Raw genomic sequence first — 10,813 nt, 5'->3', positions numbered from 1 at the left:
GCTTTACCAATAGTCCATAATTATAAATCCAAAGGCGACACCAACCTGTCATTCCTAAAAAGCTTTGTAGCTCCTTTACCATTTGAGGTTCTGGAGTCCGGCAAATGACTTCCTTATGTTCAGTTCCTAGTTCTCGTTGTCCTTCCGAAATTTCAAATCCCAGATAGGTCACACTTTGTTGAGCCAGCTGGACTTTCTGTCAAGAGACTTGATATCCATTTAAACCCAGAAAATTAAGACAACTTATAGTCCATTGAATACAACTCCCTTTAGTCTCGGTAGCTATTAAGAGATCATCTACATATTGTAACAAAGCACCTTCAGTGTCCGGAGGTATCCATGTTTCGAGTTGCCTTGCTAATTGGTTTCCAAAAATAGTGGGGCTATTCTTGAATCCTTGAGGTAGTAATGTCCACGTAAGCTGCGTCTTTCTGCCTGAATCGGGATTTTCCCATTCAAAGGCGAATAGGTTTTGGCTTTCTGTGGCTAAGCCTAGGCAGAAGAAGGCATCTTTTAAATCCAGTACGGTAAACCAGACTTGACTATTCTTTAATTTAGTCAGCAAAGTATAAGGGTTTGCCACTACTGGATGTATATCCTCAGTGATTTTATTTATGGCCCTCAAATCCTGAACTAGCCTATAGCTTTTTCATCTGCCTTTTTAATTGGCAATATGGGTGCATTGGATTCTGATTCGCATTCAATCAATAATCCATACTGTAAAAATTTATTAATTATCTCTTTAATTCCTTTCCTATCTTCTATCCTCAAAGGATATTACTTAACCTTAATGGGTTTCTCTCCTGGCTTTAATTTAATAATTATTAAGGTCACATTTTTAGCTCTTCCAGGGGTTTCAGTAGCCCAAACTCCTGGACATACTTGATCTGTGATCTCTAAAGGTATTTCACTTTTAGGGTCAGTTTGTATTAGTGCCAAGCTTAACACATTTATTAGTTGCTTTTCTCCTATTCTTAATTCCATTTTCCCTTTTTCAAAGACAATTTCTGTTCCTACTTGCTCTAATAAATCTCTACCTAAGAGTGCCCATGAGGAGCTAGGCATAGATAAAAATCTGTGTATGCCCCATTGTTTCCCTAACTTGTACTTCAAAGGTTCACAAAAATAAGCCTTTTCGGTTACACCTTGTCCTGGTTTCAGTTAGAACAGAGTTAATTTTCTTCCTAGTAGCTGGGAGAATGCTATGTTTTGGCTTAGGATGAGAAGAGTGCTGATAACACCCTGATGTTTTAATTGTTGCAGAGCAGTGCTTATACCAAGCCAAGGACACCTCAGCCTTTTGCTCTGTCCTGCCAACAGGCAGGCTGGGGGTGCAGCAAGAGCTGGGAGGGGACAGACCCAGGACAGGTGACCCGAACTAGCCAAAGGGGTATTCCATAGCATCTGATGTCAGGCTAAACAATACATAGGAGTGGCTAGCCAGGGGGAGGGGGCCGGACTGCTCGGGGTTAGGCTGGGCATCGGTCAGCAGGTGGTGAGCAATTGCATTGTGCATCACTTGTTTGTACACATTATTAGTAGTGGTACTATTGATTCAAAGATCGAAGCCGAAATTCCTTTAAGTGGTATATTCTTTATTGCAGCGCTGGATGCACGGGGGATCTCTCCACCTATCGTGCATACTCAAAGCAGAAAGCAGTCTTCAATTTATACAATCAATCTATCAATATTCTACAAGCACCTATACATATGCATTACCTATCCCCGCCTTCCCTCGCTTCTCATGCTAATTAGTCTTTTGGAACCTTGCGCCTGCGCAGAGCCTTCCAAGAATTGTGGGCAGGGGTCTTTGGGACGTGGGCAGGGGTCTTTGGGAGGAAGACCCCGAGTCTTCCTCACAGTGTACTTTTCACCTTTGGTCAGGAATCTGCTGAATTGGCATGTTTCTTAATTGCGAGAGCTGGTTGTTGCCAATTCTTCCGTTTGTTGTATCTTTATAATGAATTCCAATGTCCAGTTTTGAGATTTATAGTCCTTACGTTTGTTTCTCTGTCCGTCTGCCGCTTCCTTATCATGAGTTCCAGTGTCTTGTTTCGAGATATACAGTCCATGTCTGGGGATTGTCCTTGCCTCCCCAATACCTCCCCAATACCTCCTTAATCAATCCCCCCTTTTCTTTTCCCATGCAAATTCTTTTGCATCAGATACTTTCATTATTTACAGTAACACAACAAAGCAGGCATCTAAACAACATGCACACAAATATTCCTAATACTACTAATGCGATTAGAGCAATGAACACTTGTTTCAACCATTGAAAATTGGGCAACCAGGAGGTTAACTTATTCCATATTTCACTAAAACTCCACGAAAGATCATCTTTACTGATATCATGTAGGACCCTTGTCTGCTTCCATATTTCTTCCAGGTCGGTAGAGATCCTTCCACTCTGATCTACATACACACAACAACTTGTGTTTATTACTGTACAGACTCCCCCTTGAGCGGCCAGTAACAAGTCTAGGGCCATCCGATTTTGTAATACTACCTGTGATAAACTAGATATCTCTTCTTGTTGAGCCTTTATAGCATCCAGAGTTTTGTTTTCTAACTTCTCTATAATTGCAGAAATATTAACTATTGCCTTTTCCAATTCACTCACTCCTAACCATGGGATAAACCATCAAACAAAACTATGAAAAGCGGTGTGTCTCTCTATCAATGGATTGTTAATTTTTCGTCTGATTCTCCGCATATGATTTCTCAAGTAACCTCGAGGCACTACATCATGTACTGTCATATTGGGGACTACCGCTCCAAGAGTGCAAGTTCCCTTCCAATTCTCAGGCAAGACCTTACAGGCTGTATCATTGCATAGCCAATAGCACCCTTTTCCTTCTGGAACCGTCCAGCTGGTTGAATTTGCCCAGCCGCTAGTCGTACTAATATCAATTGTTCAATTACAAGATGTCTGATTTCCCACATAAGTAGTATCCGTATTTATACAATGCTGTTTTCCTATACCCTTAGGCGGGTTACACCTTTGTACACATACATAATAGGATTCTAACGGCATGAAGCTACTCACTTCTAGTTCCAAAACTGCTTAATATTTTCGACCCCAAGATGTGTTTTCCCACAAATTAGTCCAAGATAAGTTTGCAGGCAAGGGAATCCCAATTAACGATACACCCTTATTCCCATGCTGTGGCAGATGGGTGCATACCCAACAGTTCGTCTTATTAGTTACTTGAGAAATTGTTTGTATTAAGGTCAGGTGTAAGTTCTCATCCCAAGTTGCCCACCCCAAATCCGAGAACCGCACCCCTGCAATCATTAGGATCTGGAAAACCGTAATTTTGTTGGTCCAATTGGAGTGGTGGTCTATATCCTCGCCGGGACCTTCTTCACCCTTGAATTGTGGATCCAAGCTGCTTGCTTCTTAATCTTAATGGCGGTGTGTGTTGTCAGTAATACTTGGTATGCTCCCATCCACTTTCCTTCCATTTTTCCTGTAGGAGTTGTCCTGAAAAAGTCTTTATATATATATAATTCCCGAGCTTAAAGGGGTGGATTGGTTGATCCAACCCTCTAGCCCTGGTCCCTAAAACAAATTTATGTACTTTATTTAATTGTTTCTGAAGTTCAGTTATATAAGCATATAAATATTCTGATCCTAACTGCATTAGGTCCTCTCCACTAAATAGAAATTGCTACGGCCTTCCATATAAGATTTTGAAGGGACTCAAATTCCCTTTTATTCTATGTTTGACTCTAATTCCAAGTAATGCTAAAGGGAGGGATTGAGGCCATGACAAATTAGCTTCTTATCCAATTTTAGCTATTTATTGTTTAATTAAATGGTTCATTTTTTCTACCTGTCCACTTGCCTGTGGTCTATAAGGAGTATGCAGTTGCCAATCTATCTTTAGAATCTTACTTATCTGGTCTACCACTTGTGCACAAAAATGTGAAACTCTATCAGAAGACATTGCTACTAGAATCCCAAAGCATGGTATTATTTCATTTAACAAGACTTTAACCACTTCTCTTGCTTTGGTTGTTCGACAGGGAAAGGCTTCAGGCCTTCCTGAAAACGTGTCAGTCAGAACCAGTAAATAATGATACCCCCCTTTTCTAGGGAGTTCTGAAAAATCAATTTGCCACTGTTGCCCCGAATAATTTCCTTTACCGATTATTCCAAACTTTATTCTATTCTTGGTATTGGGGTTATTGTATAAACAAATGCTACATTGTTGAGTTACTTGTTTTATCATATCGTCCCACTAATGTCTGACGCAGGCTCTTATGCAGTGTGCCAGCTCCCCAATACGTTTTATTGTGTTCTGTAAGAACTATGGGCCATGTCAAACTAGAGGGTATTACTATGTGGTTATCTTTTAAATATACTCATCCATCTGGTTTCATTTTACCTTTCAAATCTTCAATTAATTTTAAGTCTTCTTTTGTATAATTTGTATATAGTTTGGATTTTACCGTCTGGTATCAAAGACAATGCCTTCACCTCAGTTATTTCAGCTGCCTGCTTAGCCTCTGCCAATCGATTTCCAATTTCAAAATCGGTGTTCCCCTTTTGGTGTCCCTGACAATGCATGATAGCTACCTTTTCTGGTTGTTTTACAGCCTCTAACAATTTTAAAATTTCTTCAGCATACTTTGTGTTTTCACTGAGCGGTCAGCAATCCATGTTCTTTCCAAATTGCTCCATGAGCATGTACCACGCCGAATGTATATTTAGAATCTGTCCAAATATTTACCCTTTTTCCTGCTGCCAGTTCCAATGCTCTCATGAGAGCAACTATCTCCGCCTTTTGAGCTGATGTTCCAGGGGGTAAAGGCTTAGACTCGATTACCTGCTGAGTAGTTGTTATAGCATATCCAGCTTTATGTTGTCTTTGCATAACAAAACTGCTCCCATCCGTGAACCAAGTTTCTTCCGCATCTTCCATGGGCTCCTCCTTAAGGTCTGGTCGGCTGGAATACACAGTCTCTATAGTTTCTAAACAATCGTGAATCACAGCTTGTGCTGGAGCATCACTAAGAAAAGAGGCTAAATTCACAATATTAGTTATCACAATTTCCACGTCGTCCTGTTCTACCAATATTGCTTGATATTTCAAAATCATCAATTCTTGTTTAAGTTGTTTAAAGACTTTTTGTGCTTCTCCAGTCCAGACTAACTTTGACTGGTTAATCTTTATCAATTCACATAGAGGCTTTACCAATAGTCCATAATTATAAATCCAAAGGCGACACCAACCTGTCATTCCTAAAAAGCTTTGTAGCTCCTTTACCATTTGAGGTTCTGGAGTCTGGCAAATGACTTCCTTATGTTCAGTTCCTAGTTCTCGTTGTCCTTCCGAAATGTCAAATCCCAGATAGGTCACACTTTGTTGAGCCAGCTGGACTTTCTGTCAAGAGACTTGATATCCATTTAAACCCAGAAAATTAAGACGACTTATAGTCCATTGAATACAACTCCCTTTAGTCTCAGTAGCTATTAAGAGATCATCTACATATTGTAACAAAGCACCTTCAGTGTCCGGAGGCATCCATGTTTCGAGTTCCCTTGCTAATTGGTTTCCAAAAATAGTGGGGCTATTCTTGAATCCTTGAGGTAGTAATGTCCACGTAAGCTGCGTCTTTCTGCCTGAATCGGGATTTTCCCATTCAAAGGCAAATAGGTTTTGGCTTTCTGTGGCTAAGCCTAGGCAGAAGAAGGCATCTTTTAAATCCAGTACGGTAAACCAGACTTGACTATTCTTTAATTTAGTCAGCAAAGTATAAGGGTTTGCCACTACTGGATGTATATCCTCAGTGATTTTATTTATGGCCCTCAAATCCTGAACTAGCCTATAGCTTTTTCATCTGCCTTTTTAATTGGCAATATGGGTGCATTGGATTCTGATTCGCATTCAATCAATAATCCATACTGTAAAAATTTATTAATTATCTCTTTAATTCCTTTCCTATCTTCTATCCTCAAAGGATATTACTTAACCTTAACGGGTTTCTCTCCTGGCTTTAATTTAATAATTATTAAGGTCACATTTTTAGCTCTTCCAGGGATTTCAGTAGCCCAAACTCCTGGACATACTTGATCTGTGATCTCTAAAGGTATTTCACTTTTAGGGTCAGTTTGTATTAGTGCCAAGCTTAACACATTTATTAGTTGTTTTTCTCCTATTCTTAATTCCATTTTCCCTTTTTCAAAAACAATTTCTGCTCCTACTTGCTCTAATAAATCTCTACCTAAGAGTGCCCATGAGGAGCTAGGCATATATAAAAATCTGTGTATGCCCCATTTTTTCCGTAACTTGTACTTCAAAGGTTTACAAAAATAAGCCTTTTCGGTTACACCTTGTCCTGGTTTCAGTTAGAACAGAGTTAATTTTCTTCCTAGTAGCTGGTAGAATGCTGTGTTTTGGCTTAGGATGAGAAGAGTGCTGATAACACCCCGATGTTTTAATTGTTGCAGAGCAGTGCCCATACCAAGCCAAGGACACCTCAGCCCCCCCCGCCCCGTCCTGCCAACAGGCAGGCTGGGGGCGCAGCAAGAGCCGGGAGGGGACAGACCCAGGACAGGCGACCCAAACCAGCCAGAGGGGCATTCCATACCATCCGACGCCAGGCCAAACAATACATAGGGGTGGCTAGCCGGGGGGAGGGGGCCGGACCACTCGGGGCCAGGCCGGGCATCGGTCAGCGGGCGGCGAGCAACCGCACCGTGCATCACTTGTTTGTACACATTATTAGTAGTGGTACTATTATCACCATTGTATTATTATTATTATTATTATTATTATTATTTTGTCTTATTAAACTGTCTTTATCTCAACTCACGGGCTTCAGTTTCCATTTCTCTCCCCCGTCCCAGAGAAGGAGGGGGAGGGTGAGCGAACAGCTGCGTGGTGTTTAGCTGCCGGCCGGGTTAAACCATGACACACCTTTTACCCTAACATAATAATTCTGTGAAGGCATTAATGCTTGATTTAGAACTGAATACGTTGCCCCATATCAATAAGAAATTTCACTTCCATTCCTCCGCTAGCTTCATTATAACCAGTGGAGGATCCGCTAGGGTAGATTCCCCAGGTCCCCGTTATTCCTGTTGAAATCAGGGGTCGATTACCCTAGGAAAAGGCTAGTCAATTTGTCCTCCGAAGCCAGGTCCAAACCGTTTTGTTTTATTTATTTATTTATTTATTTTCATTAAATTTCAGAGTTGGTCCAAAAATTCCATAGGGGTTTCTTTTAGACCTTGTTGGAAGCATATTCTCAATTCCCAATTCATCCAGGTTTTAGTATTTACTTAACCGTTCATAATTTTCAGGATGATTCGGGTCTTAGTGGGGGTCGGTCAGGGGAATGCAATTGTCCACAGTTCCCTGAACGGTCCCATCAGCAATCTGAGCTCGCACATGAACTCAGGTTGTTTTAAGAGTTAACTGGTTTTCTGTTTCTGTGACAACTCTCTCGGACCCATCATGGTCCCTTTGCCCCAAAGGGCTAACACCCATGATTTTAAGATCTCTGCCTCGGACAGAGGCAGAACTATTATCATTCCTACATCCTCTTTCCCTGCTCATTCAACTTCAAACACCTTTAACACTTTCAACAACCCTTTTAACACTTCCTTTATCTTTCTCCAGCCTGTACTTCTCTAATGCCAACATCAAAGGCTCAGTCAGGGGCCAACTTAATTCTGTACCTTTTCCCACCAAGATGCTGAAACATCAGTATACAATATTTCATCCTGTTCTGCTTCTCAAAAAACAACATTAACTGTAGCAAAATATTATAGTTTAAAGTTCCATTTAGGGGCCACTTTTCTCCACATTCCAGCTTATAAAGCGGCCACCACTGATTACGATATTTTATCAATGTTTTCCTGTTCACACTTCCACCGGCAGATCCTCCAATATCCTTCCAGTGACTTAAAACACATCCTAACACACTTTTCTTTAAAATTTCACTGCTTGTTTGCCCCCCCAGTTTCCAGTTTACACTTTCAGAATACACATGTTACTTGCAAAAGCGTATCACAAAAATGTATCACTCATAAAATTACAGGCACGCAATATCTTTCAGTAGCGATGTCACAAAGCTACTATTACCAGCAATATTGCTAAAATCACAATAACAATAGTCAGAGTCAAATTCCACATGCGATAAGTCAGAAAACCGAACTGTGTAACACCGTGACGATATCTTTCTTACAACAATGCCACGAACCTACTATTACCACCAGGAAAATAGCCAAAAGCGCAGTAACAATAACCAGAGTTAAATACCATACTCCATGAGTCAGAAAACCGAAATAGACAACACAATTCCAGATGGACCTTAAAGCGAGCTCTTTCCTTAAGGTGCCCAAATATACTTATGGTGCTTACCACAAAGTATATACCAAACACTGCCTCGCAGAAGATCACCTTCTGACTTACAGACAGTTCCAGATACAGATGGACCCCAAGGTCCCCAGATATACTTGTGGTACTAACCACAAAGTATATACCAAATACTGTCCTGCAGAAGTCACCTTCCGACTTACTGGACAGTCCCAGATGACCGGTCTACCAGAAAACCAAACCAGAATAAAGAATATACTCACTTACAATGATGGGGTCCTTGTCTGCCTCCGCAGTGATCCGGTGAGTCGAGGAGTCCCTCCGGGAAATCCCGGGGGTACCCTAGGGAGTCCTGTCCCCAGCGGGTCCTGCAGTCCGGCAGAGAGGTCGTCCCATCTGGGGTGCCAGATTGATTCAAAGATCGAAGCCGAAATTCCTTTAAGTGGTATATTCTTTATTGCAGCGCTGGATGCACGGGGGATCTCTCCACCTATCGTGAATACTCAAAGCAGAAAGCAGTCTTGAATTTATACAATCAATCTATCATTATTCTACAAGCACCTATACATATGCATTACCTATCCCCGCCTTCCCTCGCTTCTCATGCTAATTAGTCTTTTGGCACCTTGCGCCTGCGCAGAGCCTTCCAAGAATTGTGGGCAGGGGTCTTTGGGACGTGGGCAGGGGTCTTTGGGAGGAAGACCCCGAGTCTTCCTCACAGTGTACTTTTCACCTTTGGTCAGGAATCTGCTGAATTGGCATGTTTCTTAATTGCGAGAGCTGGTTGTTGCCAATTCTTCCGTTTGTTGTATCTTTATAATGAATTCCAATGTCCAGTTTTGAGATTTATAGTCCTTACGTTTGTTTCTCTGTCCGTCTGCCGCTTCCTTATCATGAGTTCCAGTGTCTTGTTTCGAGATATACAGTCCATGTCTGGGGATTGCCCTTGCCTCCCCAATACCTCCCCAGTACCTCCTTAATCAGCTCGTAGTCTTCCTCTCCCCCTTTGTACTTACTTGGCACCATACCAATGTATGAGATTAGAACTGGTGAGAAAACAAAAAGACCTCCACACGGACTTTAGAAGTCTCAGTTACACTCTCACACACAAACACTAGCAACCGCACCTTTACCCAACCGGACGGTATCTTACGAATCAGTCGTATTCATCCAGAATCCAACTGGACGGTATCCACAAGCATCTCTGCTGTCTTCGTCTGGGATCGAACCAGACGGTATCCACAAACGACTGTCGTCTTCATCCGGTTCGATTCCGGACACCGGAATCCAACCGAACGGTATCCAAACGACCTTGTCGTCTTCGTCCGGATCTTCGCGCGCAGAATTACAGGCAAAAAACAGCCAGCAAGGGAGCTCAAAAAAAAACGAAAACAAATTCTTTGCTTACCTTTATTCAGGTTCAGGATGGCATTAGTCCCGATCTGACTCAAACAGGAGCCACCAAATGGTGGGGCGCCTCTCCTAGATTAAATCAGAATTCAGGAACTATAGCCATCCCGGACGAGCCCCAAAATTGTTATAAATGGCTCAGGATTCAAATTAGGATTAAATAAAAAAATAGGATTTATTGAAAGAATATAAAGGAATAGAGGTAAGCAAACAGCGCTGGGTGCACCGGGAGTCTCCGCTCCACCAGGACGCACACCAGTTACATCAAGCAGCTGATTTTTATGCTCCTAGACTAATACATATTCATTACTACTTCTAAAAAAAATAGATTATTAAAATTAGCTTCCGGGGTGCAGTCTCTCCTACTGGAGCATGCGCAGTCTCCTCTGGGGTCTCTTCTGGGGGTCTCTAGGGGTCTTTCATGCTGAAGGCTCGTAGTCTTCCTCTCCCCCTTTGTACTTACTTGGCACCATACCAAGTTTATAGAACATTCTCTTCAAGACTTGTCTCCCAGCCGTCCTTCAGCTTCTTTTTCCTTCCTCTTAATCTCTCGGCCCCCCTAACCAGATACCAAAGATCCGCATAGTATCCCATAACAGTCACTAGTTGTTATCAGTTGTTCTGAAACTCCCAGACATCAAACACAAACAGCTTCACGAGTAATTAAAACATTCTTCCCCAGCCATTCACAGACACATCTATAGCAGTGTTAGAAATAGAAGTCCGGAATAACAAAAGCAAACAGGTTCATAAATTTAAGGAGTGATAAACTGACTAGAATGAGGGGGAGACTGGGACACACTGCAGCTGAGGTTCAAGAATTAAATTGCCAGTGCAGGGCCCAGAGGCAGACAGGATTCAAACAGAATTGTTCTTTATGGACACGAATTGTTAAAACATTCCTCACACCCTTATCATAAGCCATACAACAACAGTTACATGTACACTTACGCTTGCACTTACCCTAGCAATTACTCGTACAATTACTCTTAACCTTACTATTAAGCTAACCCTAAACCTTACCCTTATCCTAACACTTACCCTTATCCTAAACCTTACCCTTTTTGCTA

The 10,813-nt window shown here is 41.8% G+C and overlaps 1 long non-coding RNA gene across 2 annotated transcripts; it reads right to left on the bottom strand.

Annotated features, from left to right (window-relative positions):
* Positions 1-1,577: 1,577 nt before the first annotated feature.
* Positions 1,578-10,380, bottom strand: LOC311428719. Of its 2 annotated transcripts, XR_014687837.1 has the most exons (3): positions 10,207-10,380; positions 8,601-9,707; positions 1,578-3,487 (listed from the first exon to the last, which is right to left on the bottom strand). It is a non-coding gene; the product is annotated as an uncharacterized lncRNA (long non-coding RNA). The 2 variants fall into 2 exon arrangements; XR_014687838.1 differs by lacking the exon at positions 10,207-10,380 and having other exon boundaries at positions 8,601-10,158.
* Between the last annotated feature and the right edge of the window lie 433 nt (positions 10,381-10,813).

The sequence above is a fragment of the Aythya ferina genome (genome assembly GCF_964211825.1).
Source record: "Aythya ferina genome assembly, contig: HAP1_SCAFFOLD_123, whole genome shotgun sequence".
In the NCBI taxonomy this organism is placed as follows: Eukaryota; Metazoa; Chordata; class Aves; order Anseriformes; family Anatidae; genus Aythya; species Aythya ferina.
The sequence above is the reverse complement of the archived record's forward strand: the minus strand, read 5'-3'. Positions and strand labels throughout refer to the sequence as shown.